The sequence below is a fragment of the Vigna angularis genome, chromosome 5 (genome assembly GCF_016808095.1).
Source record: "Vigna angularis cultivar LongXiaoDou No.4 chromosome 5, ASM1680809v1, whole genome shotgun sequence".
Classification (NCBI taxonomy): domain Eukaryota; kingdom Viridiplantae; phylum Streptophyta; class Magnoliopsida; order Fabales; family Fabaceae; genus Vigna; species Vigna angularis.
Window position 1 is genome coordinate 24,517,090 of NC_068974.1, and position 12,933 is coordinate 24,530,022.

At 47.3% G+C, this 12,933-nt stretch overlaps 33 non-coding genes and 1 pseudogene across 33 annotated transcripts; all 34 read right to left on the reverse strand.

Moving 5' to 3' along the window:
• Nucleotides 1-176: 176 nt before the first annotated feature.
• LOC128196991 (5S ribosomal RNA) lies at nt 177-295 on the reverse strand. The gene has a single exon (XR_008249397.1). It is a non-coding gene; the product is annotated as a 5S ribosomal RNA (ribosomal RNA).
• Nucleotides 296-514: 219 nt separating this feature from the next.
• LOC128197294 (5S ribosomal RNA) lies at nt 515-633 on the reverse strand. The gene has a single exon (XR_008249681.1). It is a non-coding gene; the product is annotated as a 5S ribosomal RNA (ribosomal RNA).
• Nucleotides 634-853: 220 nt separating this feature from the next.
• LOC128196890 (5S ribosomal RNA) lies at nt 854-972 on the reverse strand. Its single transcript, XR_008249296.1, has one exon. It is a non-coding gene; the product is annotated as a 5S ribosomal RNA (ribosomal RNA).
• Nucleotides 973-1,189: 217 nt separating this feature from the next.
• Nucleotides 1,190-1,308, reverse strand: LOC128197295 (5S ribosomal RNA). The gene has a single exon (XR_008249682.1). It is a non-coding gene; the product is annotated as a 5S ribosomal RNA (ribosomal RNA).
• Nucleotides 1,309-1,524: 216 nt separating this feature from the next.
• Nucleotides 1,525-1,643, reverse strand: LOC128196900 (5S ribosomal RNA). Its single transcript, XR_008249306.1, has one exon. It is a non-coding gene; the product is annotated as a 5S ribosomal RNA (ribosomal RNA).
• Nucleotides 1,644-2,172: 529 nt separating this feature from the next.
• Nucleotides 2,173-2,291, reverse strand: LOC128196988 (5S ribosomal RNA). Its single transcript, XR_008249394.1, has one exon. It is a non-coding gene; the product is annotated as a 5S ribosomal RNA (ribosomal RNA).
• Nucleotides 2,292-2,800: 509 nt separating this feature from the next.
• LOC128197297 (5S ribosomal RNA) lies at nt 2,801-2,919 on the reverse strand. The gene has a single exon (XR_008249684.1). It is a non-coding gene; the product is annotated as a 5S ribosomal RNA (ribosomal RNA).
• Nucleotides 2,920-3,136: 217 nt separating this feature from the next.
• On the reverse strand, nt 3,137-3,255 carry LOC128196989 (5S ribosomal RNA). The gene has a single exon (XR_008249395.1). It is a non-coding gene; the product is annotated as a 5S ribosomal RNA (ribosomal RNA).
• A 508-nt stretch (nt 3,256-3,763) lies between these two features.
• Nucleotides 3,764-3,882, reverse strand: LOC128197298 (5S ribosomal RNA). Its single transcript, XR_008249685.1, has one exon. It is a non-coding gene; the product is annotated as a 5S ribosomal RNA (ribosomal RNA).
• Nucleotides 3,883-4,102: 220 nt separating this feature from the next.
• LOC128197299 (5S ribosomal RNA) lies at nt 4,103-4,221 on the reverse strand. The gene has a single exon (XR_008249686.1). It is a non-coding gene; the product is annotated as a 5S ribosomal RNA (ribosomal RNA).
• A 218-nt stretch (nt 4,222-4,439) lies between these two features.
• On the reverse strand, nt 4,440-4,558 carry LOC128196922 (5S ribosomal RNA). The gene has a single exon (XR_008249328.1). It is a non-coding gene; the product is annotated as a 5S ribosomal RNA (ribosomal RNA).
• A 218-nt stretch (nt 4,559-4,776) lies between these two features.
• On the reverse strand, nt 4,777-4,895 carry LOC128196933 (5S ribosomal RNA). Its single transcript, XR_008249339.1, has one exon. It is a non-coding gene; the product is annotated as a 5S ribosomal RNA (ribosomal RNA).
• Nucleotides 4,896-5,115: 220 nt separating this feature from the next.
• Nucleotides 5,116-5,234, reverse strand: LOC128197030 (5S ribosomal RNA). The gene has a single exon (XR_008249436.1). It is a non-coding gene; the product is annotated as a 5S ribosomal RNA (ribosomal RNA).
• A 220-nt stretch (nt 5,235-5,454) lies between these two features.
• LOC128196994 (5S ribosomal RNA) lies at nt 5,455-5,573 on the reverse strand. Its single transcript, XR_008249400.1, has one exon. It is a non-coding gene; the product is annotated as a 5S ribosomal RNA (ribosomal RNA).
• A 196-nt stretch (nt 5,574-5,769) lies between these two features.
• Nucleotides 5,770-5,888, reverse strand: LOC128196999 (5S ribosomal RNA). The gene has a single exon (XR_008249405.1). It is a non-coding gene; the product is annotated as a 5S ribosomal RNA (ribosomal RNA).
• Nucleotides 5,889-6,106: 218 nt separating this feature from the next.
• On the reverse strand, nt 6,107-6,225 carry LOC128196934 (5S ribosomal RNA). The gene has a single exon (XR_008249340.1). It is a non-coding gene; the product is annotated as a 5S ribosomal RNA (ribosomal RNA).
• A 220-nt stretch (nt 6,226-6,445) lies between these two features.
• Nucleotides 6,446-6,564, reverse strand: LOC128196960 (5S ribosomal RNA). Its single transcript, XR_008249366.1, has one exon. It is a non-coding gene; the product is annotated as a 5S ribosomal RNA (ribosomal RNA).
• Nucleotides 6,565-6,783: 219 nt separating this feature from the next.
• On the reverse strand, nt 6,784-6,902 carry LOC128196935 (5S ribosomal RNA). Its single transcript, XR_008249341.1, has one exon. It is a non-coding gene; the product is annotated as a 5S ribosomal RNA (ribosomal RNA).
• Nucleotides 6,903-7,121: 219 nt separating this feature from the next.
• LOC128197300 (5S ribosomal RNA) lies at nt 7,122-7,240 on the reverse strand. Its single transcript, XR_008249687.1, has one exon. It is a non-coding gene; the product is annotated as a 5S ribosomal RNA (ribosomal RNA).
• A 218-nt stretch (nt 7,241-7,458) lies between these two features.
• LOC128197017 (5S ribosomal RNA) lies at nt 7,459-7,577 on the reverse strand. Its single transcript, XR_008249423.1, has one exon. It is a non-coding gene; the product is annotated as a 5S ribosomal RNA (ribosomal RNA).
• Nucleotides 7,578-7,797: 220 nt separating this feature from the next.
• Nucleotides 7,798-7,916, reverse strand: LOC128197307 (5S ribosomal RNA). Its single transcript, XR_008249694.1, has one exon. It is a non-coding gene; the product is annotated as a 5S ribosomal RNA (ribosomal RNA).
• A 219-nt stretch (nt 7,917-8,135) lies between these two features.
• Nucleotides 8,136-8,254, reverse strand: LOC128196983 (5S ribosomal RNA). The gene has a single exon (XR_008249389.1). It is a non-coding gene; the product is annotated as a 5S ribosomal RNA (ribosomal RNA).
• A 219-nt stretch (nt 8,255-8,473) lies between these two features.
• Nucleotides 8,474-8,592, reverse strand: LOC128196832 (5S ribosomal RNA). Its single transcript, XR_008249238.1, has one exon. It is a non-coding gene; the product is annotated as a 5S ribosomal RNA (ribosomal RNA).
• A 218-nt stretch (nt 8,593-8,810) lies between these two features.
• Nucleotides 8,811-8,929, reverse strand: LOC128196921 (5S ribosomal RNA). Its single transcript, XR_008249327.1, has one exon. It is a non-coding gene; the product is annotated as a 5S ribosomal RNA (ribosomal RNA).
• Nucleotides 8,930-9,150: 221 nt separating this feature from the next.
• On the reverse strand, nt 9,151-9,269 carry LOC128196927 (5S ribosomal RNA). Its single transcript, XR_008249333.1, has one exon. It is a non-coding gene; the product is annotated as a 5S ribosomal RNA (ribosomal RNA).
• Nucleotides 9,270-9,489: 220 nt separating this feature from the next.
• On the reverse strand, nt 9,490-9,608 carry LOC128196984 (5S ribosomal RNA). Its single transcript, XR_008249390.1, has one exon. It is a non-coding gene; the product is annotated as a 5S ribosomal RNA (ribosomal RNA).
• Nucleotides 9,609-9,827: 219 nt separating this feature from the next.
• Nucleotides 9,828-9,946, reverse strand: LOC128196895 (5S ribosomal RNA). Its single transcript, XR_008249301.1, has one exon. It is a non-coding gene; the product is annotated as a 5S ribosomal RNA (ribosomal RNA).
• Nucleotides 9,947-10,169: 223 nt separating this feature from the next.
• Nucleotides 10,170-10,288, reverse strand: LOC128196963 (5S ribosomal RNA). The gene has a single exon (XR_008249369.1). It is a non-coding gene; the product is annotated as a 5S ribosomal RNA (ribosomal RNA).
• A 221-nt stretch (nt 10,289-10,509) lies between these two features.
• On the reverse strand, nt 10,510-10,628 carry LOC128196843 (5S ribosomal RNA). Its single transcript, XR_008249250.1, has one exon. It is a non-coding gene; the product is annotated as a 5S ribosomal RNA (ribosomal RNA).
• A 219-nt stretch (nt 10,629-10,847) lies between these two features.
• Nucleotides 10,848-10,966, reverse strand: LOC128196854 (5S ribosomal RNA). The gene has a single exon (XR_008249261.1). It is a non-coding gene; the product is annotated as a 5S ribosomal RNA (ribosomal RNA).
• Nucleotides 10,967-11,186: 220 nt separating this feature from the next.
• On the reverse strand, nt 11,187-11,305 carry LOC128196965 (5S ribosomal RNA). The gene has a single exon (XR_008249371.1). It is a non-coding gene; the product is annotated as a 5S ribosomal RNA (ribosomal RNA).
• A 328-nt stretch (nt 11,306-11,633) lies between these two features.
• LOC128196865 (5S ribosomal RNA) lies at nt 11,634-11,752 on the reverse strand. Its single transcript, XR_008249271.1, has one exon. It is a non-coding gene; the product is annotated as a 5S ribosomal RNA (ribosomal RNA).
• Nucleotides 11,753-11,973: 221 nt separating this feature from the next.
• Nucleotides 11,974-12,092, reverse strand: LOC128196876 (5S ribosomal RNA). Its single transcript, XR_008249282.1, has one exon. It is a non-coding gene; the product is annotated as a 5S ribosomal RNA (ribosomal RNA).
• A 221-nt stretch (nt 12,093-12,313) lies between these two features.
• LOC128197282 (5S ribosomal RNA) lies at nt 12,314-12,423 on the reverse strand (annotated as a pseudogene).
• Nucleotides 12,424-12,933: the final 510 nt, after the last annotated feature.

The window sequence follows — 12,933 nt, forward strand, 5'->3', positions numbered from 1 at the left end:
GTGTACAAGTTTCAAGACTTCGAGACACGCGTGTGAGTGACCTGAGGTGGATGGTTTGGATCCGAAAAAGCCGTGATAACAGTTAGTTGGAGTCGTGTAGGCGGTACTTTGGAACTTGGTTGCAACTAACAAGGACGGAAAAAAACGTCAAAAAGGAAAAAAAAAACGTCAAAAAAGAGGTGCAACACGAGGACTTCCCAGGAGGTCACCCATCCTAGTACTACTCTCGCCCAAGCACGCTTAACTGCGGAGTTATGATGGGATCCGGTGCATTAGTGCTGGTATGATCGCACCTGTCAATCTTTGCACGATCAATGTACATATGGCTTCGGCAGCGTGTACAAGTTTCAAGACTTCGAGACACGCGTGCGAGTGACCTGAGGTGGATGGTTTGGATCCGAAAAAGCCGTGATAACAGTTAGTTGGAGTCGTGTAGGCGGTACTTTGGAACTTGGTTGCAACTAACAAGGACGGAAAAAAACGTCAAAAAGGAAAAAAAAAAAACGTCAAAAAAGAGGTGCAACACGAGGACTTCCCAGGAGGTCACCCATCCTAGTACTACTCTCGCCCAAGCACGCTTAACTGCGGAGTTCTGATGGGATCCGGTGCATTAGTGCTGGTATGATCGCACCTGCCAATCTTTGCACGATCAATGTACATATGGCTTCGGCAGCGTGTACAAGTTTCAAGACTTCGAGACACGCGTGCGAGTGACCTGAGGTGGATGGTTTGGATCCGAAAAAGCCGTGATAACAGTTAGTTGGAGTCGTGTAGGCGGTACTTTGGAACTTGGTTGCAACTAACAAGGACGGAAAAAAACGTCAAAAAGGAAAAAAAAAAAAACGTCAAAAAAGAGGTGCAACACGAGGACTTCCCAGGAGGTCACCCATCCTAGTACTACTCTCGCCCAAGCACCCTTAACTGCGGAGTTCTGATGGGATCCGGTGCATTAGTGCTGGTATGATCGCACCTGCCAATCTTTGCACGATCAATGTACATATGGCTTCGGCAGCGTGTACAAGTTTCAAGACTTCGAGACACGCGTGCGAGTGACCTGAGGTGGATGGTTTGGATCCGAAAAAGCCGTGATAACAGTTAGTTGGAGTCGTGTAGGCGGTACTTTGGAACTTGGTTGCAACTAACAAGGACGGAAAAAAACGTCAAAAAGGAAAAAAAAAAAGTCAAAAAAGAGGTGCAACACGAGGACTTCCCAGGAGGTCACCCATCCTAGTACTACTCTCGCCCAAGCACGCTTAACTGCGGAGTTCTGATGGGATCCGGTGCATTAGTGCTGGTATGATCGCACCTGCCAATCTTTGCACGATCAATGTACATATGGCTTCGGCAGCGTGTACAAGTTTCAAGACTTCGAGACACGCGTGCGAGTGACCTGAGGTGGATGGTTTGGATCCGAAAAAGCCGTGATAACAGTTAGTTGGAGTCGTGTAGGCGGTACTTTGGAACTTGGTTGCAACTAACAAGGACGGAAAAAAACGTCAAAAAGGAAAAAAAAATGTCAAAAAAGAGGTGCAACACGAGGACTTCCCAGGAGGTCACCCAACCTAGTACTACTCTCGCCCAAGCACGCTTAACTGCGGAGTTCTGATGGGATCCGGTGCATTAGTGCTGGTATGATCGCACCTGCCAATCTTTGCACGATCAATGTACATATGGCTTCGGCACCGTGTACAAGTTTCAAGACTTCGAGACACGCGTGCGAGTGACCTGAGGTGGATGGTTTGGATCCGAAAAAGCCGTGATAACAGTTAGTTGGAGTCGTGTAGGCGGTACTTTGGAACTTGGTTGCAACTAACAAGGACGGAAAAAAACGTCAAAAAGGAAAAAAAAAACGTCAAAAAAGAGGTGCAACACGAGGACTTCCCAGGAGGTCACCCATCCTAGTACTACTCTCGTCTGATGGGATCCGGTGCATTAGTGCTGGTATGATCGCACCTGCCAATCTTTGCACGATCAATGTACATATGGCTTCGGCAGCGTGTACAAGTTTCAAGACTTCGAGACACGCGTGCGAGTGACCTGAGGTGGATGGTTTGGATCCGAAAAAGCCGTGATAACAGTTAGTTGGAGTCGTGTAGGCGGTACTTTGGAACTTGGTTGCAACTAACAAGGACGGAAAAAAACGTCAAAAAGGAAAAAAAAAATGTCAAAAAAGAGGTGCAAATCGAGGACTTCCCAGGAGGTCACCCAACCTAGTACTACTCTCGCCCAAGCACGCTTAACTGCGGAGTTCTGATGGGATCCGGTGCATTAGTGCTGGTATGATCGCACCTGCCAATCTTTGCACGATCAATGTACATATGGCTTCGGCACCGTGTACAAGTTTCAAGACTTCGAGACACGCGTGCGAGTGACCTGAGGTGGATGGTTTGGATCCGAAAAAGCCGTGATAACAGTTAGTTGGAGTCGTGTAGGCGGTACTTTGGAACTTGGTTGCAACTAACAAGGACGGAAAAAAACGTCAAAAAGGAAAAAAAAAAACGTCAAAAAAGAGGTGCAACACGAGGACTTCCCAGGAGGTCACCCATCCTAGTACTACTCTCGTCTGATGGGATCCGGTGCATTAGTGCTGGTATGATCGCACCTGCCAATCTTTGCACGATCAATGTACATATGGCTTCGGCAGCGTGTACAAGTTTCAAGACTTCGAGACACGCGTGCGAGTGACCTGAGGTGGATGGTTTGGATCCGAAAAAGCCGTGATAACAGTTAGTTGGAGTCGTGTAGGCGGTACTTTGGAACTTGGTTGCAACTAACAAGGACGGAAAAAAACGTCAAAAAAGAGGTGCAACACGAGGACTTCCCAGGAGGTCACCCATCCTAGTACTACTCTCGCCCAAGCACGCTTAACTGCGGAGTTCTGATGGGATCCGGTGCATTAGTGCTGGTATGATCGCACCTGCCAATCTTTGCACGATCAATGTACATATGGCTTCGGCAGCGTGTACAAGTTTCAAGACTTCGAGACACGCGTGCGAGTGACCTGAGGTGGATGGTTTGGATCCGAAAAAGCCGTGATAACAGTTAGTTGGAGTCGTGTAGGCGGTACTTTGGAACTTGGTTGCAACTAACAAGGACGGAAAAAAACGTCAAAAAGGAAAAAAAAAATGTCAAAAAAGAGGTGCAAATCGAGGACTTCCCAGGAGGTCACCCAACCTAGTACTACTCTCGCCCAAGCACGCTTAACTGCGGAGTTCTGATGGGATCCGGTGCATTAGTGCTGGTATGATCGCACCTGCCAATCTTTGCACGATCAATGTACATATGGCTTCGGCACCGTGTACAAGTTTCAAGACTTCGAGACACGCGTGCGAGTGACCTGAGGTGGATGGTTTGGATCCGAAAAAGCCGTGATAACAGTTAGTTGGAGTCGTGTAGGCGGTACTTTGGAACTTGGTTGCAACTAACAAGGACGGAAAAAAACGTCAAAAAGGAAAAAAAAAACGTCAAAAAAGAGGTGCAACACGAGGACTTCCCAGGAGGTCACCCATCCTAGTACTACTCTCGTCTGATGGGATCCGGTGCATTAGTGCTGGTATGATCGCACCTGCCAATCTTTGCACGATCAATGTACATATGGCTTCGGCAGCGTGTACAAGTTTCAAGACTTCGAGACACGCGTGCGAGTGACCTGAGGTGGATGGTTTGGATCCGAAAAAGCCGTGATAACAGTTAGTTGGAGTCGTGTAGGCGGTACTTTGGAACTTGGTTGCAACTAACAAGGACGGAAAAAAACGTCAAAAAAGAGGTGCAACACGAGGACTTCCCAGGAGGTCACCCATCCTAGTACTACTCTCGCCCAAGCACGCTTAACTGCGGAGTTCTGATGGGATCCGGTGCATTAGTGCTGGTATGATCGCACCTGCCAATCTTTGCACGATCAATGTACATATGGCTTCGGCAGCGTGTACAAGTTTCAAGACTTCGAGACACGCGTGCGAGTGACCTGAGGTGGATGGTTTGGATCCGAAAAAGCCGTGATAACAGTTAGTTGGAGTCGTGTAGGCGGTACTTTGGAACTTGGTTGCAACTAACAAGGACGGAAAAAAACGTCAAAAAGGAAAAAAAAAAAAACGTCAAAAAAGAGGTGCAACACGAGGACTTCCCAGGAGGTCACCCATCCTAGTACTACTCTCGCCCAAGCACGCTTAACTGCGGAGTTCTGATGGGATCCGGTGCATTAGTGCTGGTATGATCGCACCTGCCAATCTTTGCACGATCAATGTACATATCGCTTCGGCAGCGTGTACAAGTTTCAAGACTTCGAGACACGCGTGCGAGTGACCTGAGGTGGATGGTTTGGATCCGAAAAAGCCGTGATAACAGTTAGTTGGAGTCGTGTAGGCGGTACTTTGGAACTTGGTTGCAACTAACAAGGTCGGAAAAAAACGTCAAAAAGGAAAAAAAAAAACGTCAAAAAAGAGGTGCAACACGAGGACTTCCCAGGAGGTCACCCATCCTAGTACTACTCTCGCCCAAGCACGCTTAACTGCAGAGTTCTGATGGGATCCGGTGCATTAGTGCTGGTATGATCGCACCTGCCAATCTTTGCACGATCAATGTACATATCGCTTCGGCAGCGTGTACAAGTTTCAAGACTTCGAGACACGCGTGCGAGTGACCTGAGGTGGATGGTTTGGATCCGAAAAAGCCGTGATAACAGTTAGTTGGAGTCGTGTAGGCGGTACTTTGGAACTTGGTTGCAACTAACAAGGACGGAAAAAAACGTCAAAAAGGAAAAAAAAAAACGTCAAAAAAGAGGTGCAACACGAGGACTTCCCAGGAGGTCACCCATCCTAGTACTACTCTCGCCCAAGCATGCTTAACTGCGGAGTTCTGATGGGATCCGGTGCATTAGTGCTGGTATGATCGCACCTGCCAATCTTTGCACGATCAATGTACATATCGCTTCGGCAGCGTGTACAAGTTTCAAGACTTCGAGACACGCGTGCGAGTGACCTGAGGTGGATGGTTTGTATCCGAAAAAGCCGTGATAACAGTTAGTTGGAGTCGTGTAGGCGGTACTTTGGAACTTGGTTGCAACTAACAAGGACGGAAAAAAACGTCAAAAAGGAAAAAAAAAAAAACGTCAAAAAAGAGGTGCAACACGAGGACTTCCCAGGAGGTCACCCATCCTAGTACTACTCTCGCCCAAGCATGCTTAACTGCGAAGTTCTGATGGGATCCGGTGCATTAGTGCTGGTATGATCGCACCAGCCAATCTTTGCACGATCAATGTACATATCGCTTCGGCAGCGTGTACAAGTTTCAAGACTTCGAGACACGCGTGCGAGTGACCTGAGGTGGATGGTTTGTATCCGAAAAAGCCGTGATAACAGTTAGTTGGAGTCGTGTAGGCGGTACTTTGGAACTTGGTTGCAACTAACAAGGACGGAAAAAAACGTCAAAAAGGAAAAAAAAAAAAACGTCAAAAAAGAGGTGCAACACGAGGACTTCCCAGGAGGTCACTCATCCTAGTACTACTCTCGCCCAAGCACGCTTAACTGCGGAGTTCTGATGGGATCCGGTGCATTAGTGCTGGTATTATCGCACCTGCCAATCTTTGCACGATCAATGTACATATCGCTTCGGCAGCGTGTACAAGTTTCAAGACTTCGAGACACGCGTGCGAGTGACCTGAGGTGGATGGTTTGGATCCGAAAAAGCCGTGATAACAGTTAGTTGGAGTCGTGTAGGCGGTACTTTGGAACTTGGTTGCAACTAACAAGGACGGAAAAAAACGTCAAAAAAGAGGTGCAACACGAGGACTTCCCAGGAGGTCACCCATCCTAGTACTACTCTCGCCCAAGCATGCTTAACTGCGGAGTTCTGATGGGATCCGGTGCATTAGTGCTGGTATGATCACACCAGCCAATCTTTGCACGATCAATGTACATATCGCTTCGGCAGCGTGTACAAGTTTCAAGACTTCGAGACACGCGTGCGAGTGACCTGAGGTGGATGGTTTGGATCCGAAAAAGCCGTGATAACAGTTAGTTGGAGTCGTGTAGGCGGGACTTTGGAACTTGGTTGCAACTAACAAGGACGGAAAAAAACGTCAAAAAGGAAAAAAAAAAACGTCAAAAAAGAGGTGCAACACGAGGACTTCCCAGGAGGTCACCCATCCTAGTACTACTCTCGCCCAAGCATGCTTAACTGCGGAGTTCTGATGGGATCCGGTGCATTAGTGCTGGTATGATCGCACCTGCCAATCTTTGCACGATCAATGTACATATCGCTTCGGCAGCGTGTACAAGTTTCAAGACTTCGAGACACGCGTGCGAGTGACCTGAGGTGGATGGTTTGTATCCGAAAAAGCCGTGATAACAGTTAGTTGGAGTCGTGTAGGCGGTACTTTGGAACTTGGTTGCAACTAACAAGGACGGAAAAAAACGTCAAAAAGGAAAAAAAAAAAAACGTCAAAAAAGAGGTGCAACACGAGGACTTCCCAGGAGGTCACCCATCCTAGTACTACTCTCGCCCAAGCATGCTTAACTGCGGAGTTCTGATGGGATCCGGTGCATTAGTGCTGGTATGATCGCACCAGCCAATCTTTGCACGATCAATGTACATATCGCTTCGGCAGCGTGTACAAGTTTCAAGACTTCGAGACACGCGTGCGAGTGACCTGAGGTGGATGGTTTGGATCCGAAAAAGCCGTGATAACAGTTAGTTGGAGTCGTGTAGGCGGTACTTTGGAACTTGGTTGCAACTAACAAGGACGGAAAAAAACGTCAAAAAGGAAAAAAAAAAAACGTCAAAAAAGAGGTGCAACACGAGGACTTCCCAGGAGGTCACCCATCCTAGTACTACTCTCGCCCAAGCATGCTTAACTGCGGAGTTCTGATGGGATCCGGTGCATTAGTGCTGGTATGATCGCACCTGCCAATCTTTGCACGATCAATGTACATATCGCTTCGGCAGCGTGTACAAGTTTCAAGACTTCGAGACACGCGTGCGAGTGACCTGAGGTGGATGGTTTGTATCCGAAAAAGCCGTGATAACAGTTAGTTGGAGTCGTGTAGGCGGTACTTTGGAACTTGGTTGCAACTAACAAGGACGGAAAAAAACGTCAAAAAGGAAAAAAAAAAAACGTCAAAAAAGAGGTGCAACACGAGGACTTCCCAGGAGGTCACCCATCCTAGTACTACTCTCGCCCAAGCACGCTTAACTGCGGAGTTCTGATGGGATCCGGTGCATTAGTGCTGGTATGATCGCACCTGCCAATCTTTGCACAATCAATGTACATATCGCTTCGGCAGCGTGTACAAGTTTCAAGACTTCAAGACACGCGTGCGAGTGACCTGAGGTGGATGGTTTGGATCCGAAAAAGCCGTGATAACAGTTAGTTGGAGTCGTGTAGGCGGTACTTTGGAACTTGGTTGCAACTAACAAGGACGGAAAAAAACGTCAAAAAGGAAAAAAAAAAACGTCAAAAAAGAGGTGCAACACGAGGACTTCCCAGGAGGTCACCCATCCTAGTACTACTCTCGCCCAAGCATGCTTCACTGCAGAGTTCTGATGGGATCCGGTGCATTAGTGCTGGTATGATCGCACCTGCCAATCTTTGCACGATCAATGTACATATCGCTTCGGCAGCGTGTACAAGTTTCAAGACTTCGAGACACGCGTGCGAGTGACCTGAGGTGGATGGTTTGGATCCGAAAAAGCCGTGATAACAGTTAGTTGGAGTCGTGTAGGCGGTACTTTGGAACTTGGTTGCAACTAACAAGGACGGAAAAAAACGTCAAAAAGGAAAAAAAAAAAAACGTCAAAAAAGAGGTGCAACACGAGGACTTCCCAGGAGGTCACCCATCCTAGTACTACTCTCGCCCAAGCACGCTTAACTGCGGAGTTCTGATGGGATCCGGTGCATTAGTGCTGGTATGATCGCACCTGCCAATCTTTGCACGATCAATGTACATATCGCTTCGGCAGCGTGTACAAGTTTCAAGACTTCGAGACACGCGTGCGAGTGACCTGAGGTGGATGGTTTGTATCCGAAAAAGCCGTGATAACAGTTAGTTGGAGTCGTGTAGGCGGTACTTTGGAACTTGGTTGCAACTAACAAGGACGGAAAAAAACGTCAAAAAGGAAAAAAAAAAAACGTCAAAAAAGAGGTGCAACACGAGGACTTCCCAAGAGGTCACCCATCCTAGTACTACTCTCGCCCAAGCACGCTTAACTGCGGAGTTCTGATGGGATCCGGTGCATTAGTGCTGGTATGATCGAACCTGCCAATCTTTGCACGATCAATGTACATATCGCTTCGGCAGCGTGTACAAGTTTCAAGACTTCGAGACACGCGTGCGAGTGACCTGAGGTGGATGGTTTGGATCCGAAAAAGCCGTGATAACAGTTAGTTGGAGTCGTGTAGGCGGTACTTTGGAACTTGGTTGCAACTAACAAGGACGGAAAAAAACGTCAAAAAGGAAAAAAAAAAAACGTCAAAAAAGAGGTGCAACACGAGGACTTCCCAGGAGGTCACCCATCCTAGTACTACTCTCGCCCAAGCACGCTTAACTGCGGAGTTCTGATGGGATCCGGTGCATTAGTGCTGGTATGATCGCACCTGCCAATCTTTGCACGATCAATGTACATATCGCTTCGGCAGCGTGTACAAGTTTCAAGACTTCGAGACACGCGTGCGAGTGACCTGAGGTGGATGGTTTGGATCCGAAAAAGCCGTGATAACAGTTAGTTGGAGTCGTGTAGGCGGTACTTTGGAACTTGGTTGCAACTAACAAGGACGGAAAAAAACGTCAAAAAGGAAAAAAAAAAACGTCAAAAAAGAGGTGCAACACGAGGACTTCCCAGGAGGTCACCCATCCTAGTACTACTCTCGCCCAAGCACGCTTAACTGCGGAGTTCTGATGGGATCCGGTGCATTAGTGCTAGTATGATCGCACCTGCCAATCTTTGCACGATCAATGTACATATCGCTTCGGCAGCGTGTACAAGTTTCAAGACTTCGAGACACGCGTGCGAGTGACCTGAGGTGGATGGTTTGGATCCGAAAAAGCCGTGATAACAGTTAGTTGGAGTCGTGTAGGCGGTACTTTGGAACTTGGTTGCAACTAACAAGGACGGAAAAAAACGTCAAAAAGGAAAAAAAAAAAAAACGTCAAAAAAGAGGTGCAACACGAGGACTTCCCAATAGGTCACCCATCCTAGTACTACTCTCGCCCAAGCACGCTTAACTGCGGAGTTCTGATGGGATCCGGTGCATTAGTGCTGGTATGATCGCACCTGCCAATCTTTGCACGATCAATGTACATATCGCTTCGGCAGCGTGTACAAGTTTCAAGACTTCGAGACACGCGTGCGAGTGACCTGAGGTGGATGGTTTGTATCCGAAAAAGCCGTGATAACAGTTAGTTGGAGTCGTGTAGGCGGTACTTTGGAACTTGGTTGCAACTAACAAGGACGGAAAAAAACGTCAAAAAGGAAAAAAAAAAAAACGTCAAAAAAGAGGTGCAACACGAGGACTTCCCAAGAGGTCACCCATCCTAGTACTACTCTCGCCCAAGCACGCTTAACTGCGGAGTTCTGATGGGATCCGGTGCATTAGTGCTGGTATGATCGAACCTGCCAATCTTTGCACGATCAATGTACATATCGCTTCGGCAGCGTGTACAAGTTTCAAGACTTCGAGACACGCGTGCGAGTGACCTGAGGTGGATGGTTTGGATCCGAAAAAGCCGTGATAACAGTTAGTTGGAGTCGTGTAGGCGGTACTTTGGAACTTGGTTGCAACTAACAAGGACGGAAAAAAACGTCAAAAAGGAAAAAAAAAAAACGTCAAAAAAGAGGTGCAACACGAGGACTTCCCAGGAGGTCACCCATCCTAGTACTACTCTCGCCCAAGCACGCTTAACTGCGGAGTTCTAATGGGATCCGGTGCATTAGTGCTGGTATGATCGCACCTGCCAATCTTTGCACGATCAATGTACATATCGCTTCGGCAGCGTGTACAAGTTTCAAGACTTCGAGACACGCGTGCGAGTGACCTGAGGTGGATGGTTTGTATCCGAAAAAGCCGTGATAACAGTTAGTTGGAGTCGTGTAGGCGGCACTTTGGAACTTGGTTGCAACTAACAAGGACGGAAAAAAACGCCAAAAAGGAAAAAAAAAAAAAAAACGTCAAAAAAGAGGTGCAACACGAGGACTTCCCAGGAGGTCACCCATCCTAGTACTACTCTCGCCCAAGCACGCTTAACTGCGGAGTTCTGATGGGATCCGGTGCATTAGTGCTGGTATGATCGAACCTGCCAATCTTTGCACGATCAATGTACATATCGCTTCGGCAGCGTGTACAAGTTTCAAGACTTCGAGACACGCGTGCGAGTGACCTGAGGTGGATGGTTTGTATCCGAAAAAGCCGTGATAACAGTTAGTTGGAGTCGTGTAGGCGGCACTTTGGAACTTGGTTGCAACTAACAAGGACGGAAAAAAACGTCAAAAAGGAAAAAAAAAAAAAACGTCAAAAAAGAGGTGCAACACGAGGACTTCCCAGGAGGTCACCCATCCTAGTACTACTCTCGCCCAAGCACGCTTAACTGCGGAGTTCTGATGGGATCCGGTGCATTAGTGCTGGTATGATCGCACCTGCCAATCTTTGCACGATCAATGTACATATCGCTTCGGCAGCGTGTACAAGTTTCAAGACTTCGAGACACGCGTGCGAGTGACCTGAGGTGGATGGTTTGTATCCGAAAAAACCGTGATAACAGTTAGTTGGAGTCGTGTAGGCGGTACTTTGGAACTTGGTTGGAACTAACAAGGACGGAAAAAAACGTCAAAAAGGAAAAAAAAAAAACGTCAAAAAAGAGGTGCAACACGAGGACTTCCCAGGAGGTCACCCATCCTAGTACTACTCTCGCCCAAGCACGCTTAACTGCGGAGTTCTGATGGGATCCGGTGCATTAGTGCTGGTATGATCGCACCTGCCAATCTTTGCACGATCAATGTACATATCGCTTCGGCAGCATGTACAAGTTTCAAGACTTCGAGACACGCGTGCGAGTGACCTGAGGTGGATGGTTTGGATCCGAAAAAGCCGTGAAAACAGTTAGTTGGAGTCGTGTAGGCGGTACTTTGGAACTTGGTTGCAACTAACAAGGACGGAAAAAAACGTCAAAAAGGAAAAAAAAAAAAACGTCAAAAAAGAGGTGCAACACGAGGACTTCCCAGGAGGTCACCCATCCTAGTACTACTCTCGCCCAAGCACGCTTAACTGCGGAGTTCTGATGGGATCCGGTGCATTAGTGCTGGTATGATCGAACCTGCCAATCTTTGCACGATCAATGTACATATTGCTTCGGCAGCGTGTACAAGTTTCAAGACTTCGAGACACGCGTGCGAGTGACCTGAGGTGGATGGTTTGTATCCGAAAAAGCCGTGATAACAGTTAGTTGGAGTCGTGTAGGCGGTACTTTGGAACTTGGTTGCAACTAACACGGACGAAAAAAAACGTCAAAAAGGAAAAAAAAAAAACGTCAAAAAAGAGGTGCAACACGAGGACTTCCCAGGAGGTCACCCATCCTAGTACTACTCTCGCCCAAGCACGCTTAACGGAAAAAAACGTCAAAAAGGAAAAAAAAAACGTCAAAAAAGAGGTGCAACACGAGGACTTCCCAGGAGGTCACCCATCCTAGTACTACTCTCGCCCAAGCACGCTTAACTGCGGAGTTCTGATGGGATCCGGTGCATTAGTGCTGGTATGATCGCACCTGCCAATCTTTACACGATCAATGTACATATCGCTTCGGCAGCGTGTACAAGTTTCAAGACTTCGAGACACGCGTGCGAGTGACCTGAGGTGGATGGTTTGGATCCGAAAAAGCCGTGATAACAGTTAGTTGGAGTCGTGTAGGCGGTACTTTGGAACTTGGTTGCAACTAACAAGGACGGAAAAAAACGTCAAAAAGGAAAAAAAAAAAAAACGTCAAAAAAGAGGTGCAACACGAGGACTTCCCAGGAGGTCACCCATCCTAGTACTACTCTCGCCCAAGCACGCTTAACTGCGGAGTTCTGATGGGATCCGGTGCATTAGTGCTGGTATGATCGCACCTGCCAATCTTTGCACGATCAATGTACATATCGCTTCGGCAGCGTGTACAAGTTTCAAGACTTCGAGACACGCGTGCGAGTGACCTGAGGTGGATGGTTTGTATCCGAAAAAGCCGTGATAACAGTTAGTTGGAGTCGTGTAGGCGGTACTTTGGAACTTGGTTGCAACTAACAAGGACGGAAAAAAACGTCAAAAAGGAAAAAAAAAAAAAACGTCAAAAAAGAGGTGCAACACGAGGACTTCCCAGGAGGTCACCCATCCTCTCGCCCAAGCACGCTTAACTGCGGAGTTCTGATGGGATCCGGTGCATTAGTGCTGGTATGATCGCACCTGCCAATCTTTGCACGATCAATGTACATATCGCTTCGGCAGCGTGTACAAGTTTCAAGACTTCGAGACACGCGTGCGAGTGACCTGAGGTGGATGGTTTGTATCCGAAAAAGCCGTGATAACAGTTAGTTGGAGTCGTGTATGTCAGAGCGGCTGCAGCGGAATGGTTAGCGTGGAATAACAAACCAAGAGGGTTTTTAATACAAACGTGTGCCTTTTAATTTCTACTCAAATAAACTTACTTAGCAATTAATAAAGACAAATAAAGCAAGAGTAAGGTTGAGAGAAAATTGCACAGATGATTTTATCCTGGTTCGGATCTTACCAATCCTACGTCCAGTCGCTTATCTCAAAACAAGATAAACAATTCACTAATCACAAAACAATTACAAACTACAATCACAAAGATACAATTTGTAAGAGTTTAGAAAACACCTCTCTTGATACCACAAGAGATGAAACTACACCTCCTTTGAGTCTTCACAAAGGATGAACACCTCCTCCGAATACTT